The sequence below is a fragment of the Nothobranchius furzeri genome, chromosome 15 (genome assembly GCF_043380555.1).
Source record: "Nothobranchius furzeri strain GRZ-AD chromosome 15, NfurGRZ-RIMD1, whole genome shotgun sequence".
Classification (NCBI taxonomy): Eukaryota; Metazoa; Chordata; class Actinopteri; order Cyprinodontiformes; family Nothobranchiidae; genus Nothobranchius; species Nothobranchius furzeri.
This window is the reverse complement of record NC_091755.1, coordinates 33,711,781-33,717,968: the sequence shown is the minus strand read 5'-3', so window position 1 is coordinate 33,717,968 and position 6,188 is coordinate 33,711,781.

Sequence of the window (6,188 nt, the reverse complement as noted above, 5' to 3'; positions counted from 1 at the left end):
CTCGCGTGTCTCCTTGTGTTCTCCATCCCTCTCTAGGTTCTCCTCATGTGTCTCCTTGTCTGCATCCCTCCTCACGTGCCTCTTTGTGTTCCCCAGCCCACTCCAGGTTCTTCCCTTAGGTGTTCCCTCCAGGTTTCAGTGTTCCCTGTTTGTCCCCAACCTCCCTCCAGGCTTTTTAGGATTTTTTCTTTAGTCACCCTTTATCATTAGTCTTCTGTTAAGTGTTTTTTTCTAGTCAGCTTTCTCCCTCTAGGTCAATTTTGCTTCCTTCCCCATGTTTTAGTTCTGGCCTCCTCCCCTGCTCCGTTGTACTCCTCTGTTGATTGGCCTCACCTGTGTACAGTTACCTAATCACCCAGTCTCTGTGTATAAAACCCTGTCTGGGTCTCCGTGTTGTGTTGGTCCATTGTTCATGTCAGCGTGGTTTTGTTCCCCCTCCTTCGTGGTTTTTCCAGGTCTCCAGGTTTCTAGGCTTTTGTTCCTGCTTGGATTTTATTTACCTTTTGTCATCCTAAGAAAGGAATGTTTTCTTTCACATCCGCTCCTGCCTCACGGGGTCCTACTCCTCCAACCCACCTCATGACAGTTTGCAGCCCAGTTATTGTTTTAACTTTTTTTTTTTCAGATAGATTTTATTATCCTGTCTGGTTGCCTTTAAGACTTCTCCAAATGTGTGAAATCCTGAATTTGACTTATCAAGAGGCAACATTGTGGAAAACTTTCTGCTGGGTATTCATTCATGCAGAAATGACATAACATCTGGACACCAGCTTCAAGAATGTTTAAGGGTTACTTAAAATTCCCTGAAGAAACTTTGTCAGAATGGGCTGGAGAAACGGGACGAACTCACAGGGACGCCACCCCAAAACCAAGAAACCAGAAAGACCAGCTACTAATGGGTTGGTGCCAAAAACTGCAACAGACATTACCTTTGGATCACATCAGAAACAAAGTTGGTGTTTGCTTAATTTCACAGGAACCAAGATCATTTGATTATCAATGCATGAGTTCATGCTGCTGGATTCCTAGCCAACAGGATGAGCAGGGTGCCTAAACCTACAGGAGAAACTACTGAAAAAAAAACAGACTAATGTTGAGATTTTTCCACAATTGGTCCTCTAGAAATATATCCAAATGCATAGTTTGTTAAACTCTTGACGGGAAACAAAAACCTGGTGTGACAGACAGGAGGTAAATTTAACAAAAACAACAAGGGGACTGTGTTCACAAAAGAAAACAGGGAAATCAACGAGTCTCACAAACCCATGAGAGGAATAGAAAAAAAACACAGAAACCCAAAAAATTCAAACAAATTTAATGATACAAATGAAGCACAAACATTAAAAGACCAATTGATGTAAAATGTTTGACGTTAAAACCAACATCTTTTAAAATCTTTCAATATTTTAAAATGTACTTATATATAGGCCTATATTATAGTTAGATTTATTTATTTATTGTGTGTTTTGCTTTTCATGATCCTAAAACACTTGTTTATTCTGACACATGTACATTTTATTATGATTTCTATTTTAATTTCTGGTAATCTCACTTAGATAATCTCATTTTAAGCAAGACTTGTTTCAAAGAAACAAACCAATCATTGTATTGAATAATACAATTAAATAAAAAAAGCATGACACCAACCAGGACAGACTAATGAGCAGTGACGTGTCTGTATCATTGGCCAGAGGGGCCAGGCCCCACCAGATGGTGCCGTGGAGCCCTATGCTTGCTTAAAATTATCAGTGGAACAAAATGGCTTGTTTTAGAGTAGTATTGTATAAAAACTCATTCTCTCACCAAGAAGATTTTCTTTAAAACATTTGTGTGTTCATAAGTTTTTGCAAGGATATTGACAAACTCAGTGTATTAAATCCTCTAGAGAAACCTGAGAAGCGGTAGCCTAGTGAACTAGACCAAATTCTTGCTTTGCAAAGAATGGTCTAGGCACGCTACATTGGAACCTCAGCAGCTCCTACCAGGACTCTGGCTAGCCAATCACAGCTCTCTAGAGGGGTTTCAAACACATAAAGAGCTGTGATTGGTCCATAATGGTGGGCCAATCATAGTGCTCTATCTGCTTAGTGAACAAATCACAGAGCTTTATCCTCTTTGTGGGCCAATCAGGGCACTCTATATGCCTGGTGGGTGGGATGATGCAACAGAGTGAAACAAGAGGATGTCACATTCATTGTCCAGTGGAATGCGGAGATCATTTGAAAGACAACAGTAGAACCCGCCCCACAACCGAGAGCCGTCAATGGAGCATGGCCAGACTAAATAATACATTTATTTAGTCTGGCTTGCCAGGCTAGAGAAGGAGCCCATCAGCGGGCATTTTAAACAGAGAAGATCTATGATCACAATGCACATGCTCAACTCATTCTCAGTGGTAAGCCATAGGGCCCAGAAACTTCAGCCCCAAACTCAGATCAACCAAAAAAATCACACGTGAGCTTATGTTTCTGTTGAGTGGACAGCTGCAGCCATGTTTGTTATGCTGGTTAGCTAACAAGAAGCAACAGAAATAATGAAGAAAGCTTTCCCACTTGATCAAAAGTTAGAGATTAAAGCAGAGGGCTTCAACCATTATTATCAAAGGGCAACATTAGCACTGAAAATAGGAGAGGAGGCTGTAGCGGTCGGACCAGGGGTGGAGGAGGGGTTAGGGGAGGACCAGCTGACGGGAGGCTGCTCGGCTGGAAAGATTCCACCAGTTGGCGATCCCTGGATAAATTTTTTGGGATTATTGACCTTTAACTGAGAAGTTATTAAAATGTTTCTCAAGATGAAAGATCAACGTTTAAGAACTTAACAACACTGTGAGTGACGCTTTATTTGTAATGTCGTGTTTACTGGCTTTTGCTACTTTATGTGGCTCGTTTAACACACACACACACACGAGTGTGCACATGCTACTGTGCGCACGCTATATCACGCATACACTATTGCGCATGCAGTTGTGTGTATGTGCATGCACGCTCATGTGCATGTGTGCATGCTGTTGAGTTGTTGTGCCCCACCTAATTTATGATGCCTGAGACGTCACTGCTAAAGAGCTCCAGAATAAAATGTTGAATATACTTAACCAAGTTAGATCAACTAGTTCCACCAAACTTACAGTTCCTTTCATGTGAAGAGTAATATGGGTTTACTAATGTATAACAATGTGTATTATCCTTTCTATCTGACCACTAGATTTAGTGGAACCAGTTGAAATAACTTGGTTAAATAAATTCAACGTTTTATTTTTTTACAGTGTATTTAGATCCACTTGTTTGGGAACTATTACAACCATAAATTAAAAATGAAAGCTCTGAGGACAGCTACACAAAGATGGCTGAGAGTAGATTAGATATGACTAAACAAGTTTTTAGAATTCCTGTAGGACTAAATTCAGTATGAGTGTTTAGTACAGCAGGAAGCCTCGGAAGTGATAACAATGACCCAAGTTTTCAAGCATGGCAAGCAGTAGGTTTGTTTCAGTATGAGTTACTCATAAATAAACACAAAATAAAGTTTTACTGAGGTAAGTGGCATATGCCTCCTGGTGCATCTCTATAGAAAATCCTGGTTTACTAGAAATGCATTCTATTCTTGTGTTTTACTTTTAGATTGACCTGATCTTGCTTTGGAATCATGCTACATGGCCATGATCCGTCAGCCTGGCTCGTGGACGTAGTTGGTTTTGTTGTTTTCTAAAGTACATTTTTGTCACCTGCACTTTTTACCGTCCAAAAACAATTTCACGGTATATTAAACGAACGATTCTCAAGTGGTTTCAATCTCCTGTCGGCAATCAAGGCTAACGTGCATCTATAGGCAGCCCTTGTTAATTGATGCTAGATAAATGAGAATGGAAGTAAGGGACAGAGCCTCGTTCTTCATCCAGACGGAGCAATAATTATTCATTCATGCCTACGAGGACTACAAAGACATCAGAACTAAGACAGATCTCTACTAAGGTAGCGCGACTCGGGTTGCGAATGACCACAGTCACCAATTCTTGTCATGTGTCTATGCCTATGTATGCATGTCTGATCTCAGAATTGTGGGTACTGAAACTCTAATTTGCCTCTGGGATTAATAAAGTATCTTTGAATTGAATTGAATTCGAATTTGAATGAGATGTTTGAAAAAAGCTGTGTAGCGTGTAGCCGGTGTTATTTAGTTAGAACATGCAGTTTACTTGTTTTCATGGGAATGCCAGAAGTCTGCTTCAGCTCTTGTTTCGCCACATGTTTTATTAAAGTTTTCATCATTTGTGCGTCATTTTCATGTTCTGCTCCACAGTCTGGATGTGTAGGGACTCCAGGACAGTTTTTTTGCTGAGCAGCTGTGGGTTTTAAGAAGACACGTCCATGGTGGTCACGTGACCCTTACGTCAATGCTGTAAATCATTTGTTAGTAATATACTGTACATTTAGCACATATATTACACACCGAGGACAAAACATCACGTGTGTCATTTAAATCAAATATTACCGTGTTTGACACGTGCGATCACAGTAAATATACAGTCACATCAATAAAGTTTTTTCTTTTACGTTATGCATTATGCTAGCAGCTGTAAGACAGTTTAACCCTCCTAGGCTCAAAATAAGTGTTGACAAAAGGACGAACAACTAAGTCGTTCAGGAGTACTTTTGAGTTAAAAAATGCTCATGAAATAAGTTTGTGAACTAACCAGGTAGGTAGGTTTTATCCCTCTGGAGGCAGGTGTTGCAGATTTGCAACGTTAAACCCTACCTACCTAACTGGTTACTCCACAAACTTGTTTCATGAGCATTTTTTAACTCAGAAGTACTCCTGAAGGACTCAGTTGTTCATCCTTTTATCAAACGTATTTTGAGCCTGAAAGTGTTAACTGTTGCAAATCTGCAACGCCTGCCCCCAGAGGGTTAAGGCTATTTTAACTTATTAATAAAGAGGACTTAAATTGGAAATGGGTAGAGTGCCGTCTCCAGGTCAGGCATGAGGTCCTGCCTCAAGTAGAGGAGTTTAAGTATCTCTGGGTCTTGTTCATGAGTGAGGGAAAGATGGAGCGTGAGATCAATAGGTGAAATAGTGCTGCATCTGCAGTGATGCGGGCGTTGTACCGATCTGTCGTGGTTAAGAGAGAGCTGAGCCGGAAAGCGAAGCTCTCAATTTACCAGTCGATCTACGTTCCTACCCTCACCTATGGTCACGAGCTTTGAGTAGTGACCGAAAGAACGAGATTGCAGATACAAACGGCTGAAATTAGTTTTCTCTGCAGGCTGGCTGGGCTCTCCTTAGAGATAGGGTGAGAAGCTTGGTCATCTGGGAGGGGCTCTGAGTAGAGCCACTGCTCCTCCACGTCAAGAGGAGCCAGTTGAGGTGGCTTGAGCATCTGGTCAGGATGCCTCCTGGATGCCTCCCTGGTGAGGTTTTCCGGGCACGTCCAACAGGGAGGAGACCCAAGGGAAGACCCAGGACACGCTGGAGAGACTGTGTCTCTTGCCTGGCCAGGGAACACCTTTCCCCAGAAGAGCTGGTCCAAGTACCTGGGGAGAGGGAAGTCTGGGCATCTCGGCTTAGGCTGCTGCCCCGTGACCTGACTCTGGATAAGCGGTTGAAAATGGATGAATGGAATAAAGAGGACAGCATGTTAATTATATGGGTCCATCCCAGACAAAAGCTGTCATATAATTATACTTATTAATAATGCTGACATCAGGGGTAACATCAGTGGAATGAAGCGCTCCTTTTCTGCAAATGAACATTAAATACAAAAATTGTCAATCCAATTAGAACTCAGTTTTAAGTTTAAACTCCACATTTATGAATAGTTTAGCCATCAAGAACAACGCTGCTGTTGCTGCTACCGCTGTGGGCCAGAGGTGGCGCTAATTCACCACCTCGTTGCTGCCAGCCACCAACATGAAAAGCATACATGTTTTTGTACTTACTGTAAAGATCCCTCCGTCCTGGTTGTGTCTCCCCACTTCTAAAGTCAAAACCACGTCCATGGCCTGGAAACTTCATCCAAATTGGGTCAGATGGTCCTGTCAATAAATACATTGAATAATCCACAAATGTGGACCATGTGGGCTCAAGCTTGTTTATTATTATTATTATTATTATTATTATTATTATTATTATTATTATTATTATTATTATTATTACTATTATTATTATTATTATTATTATTATAACATGAGGAT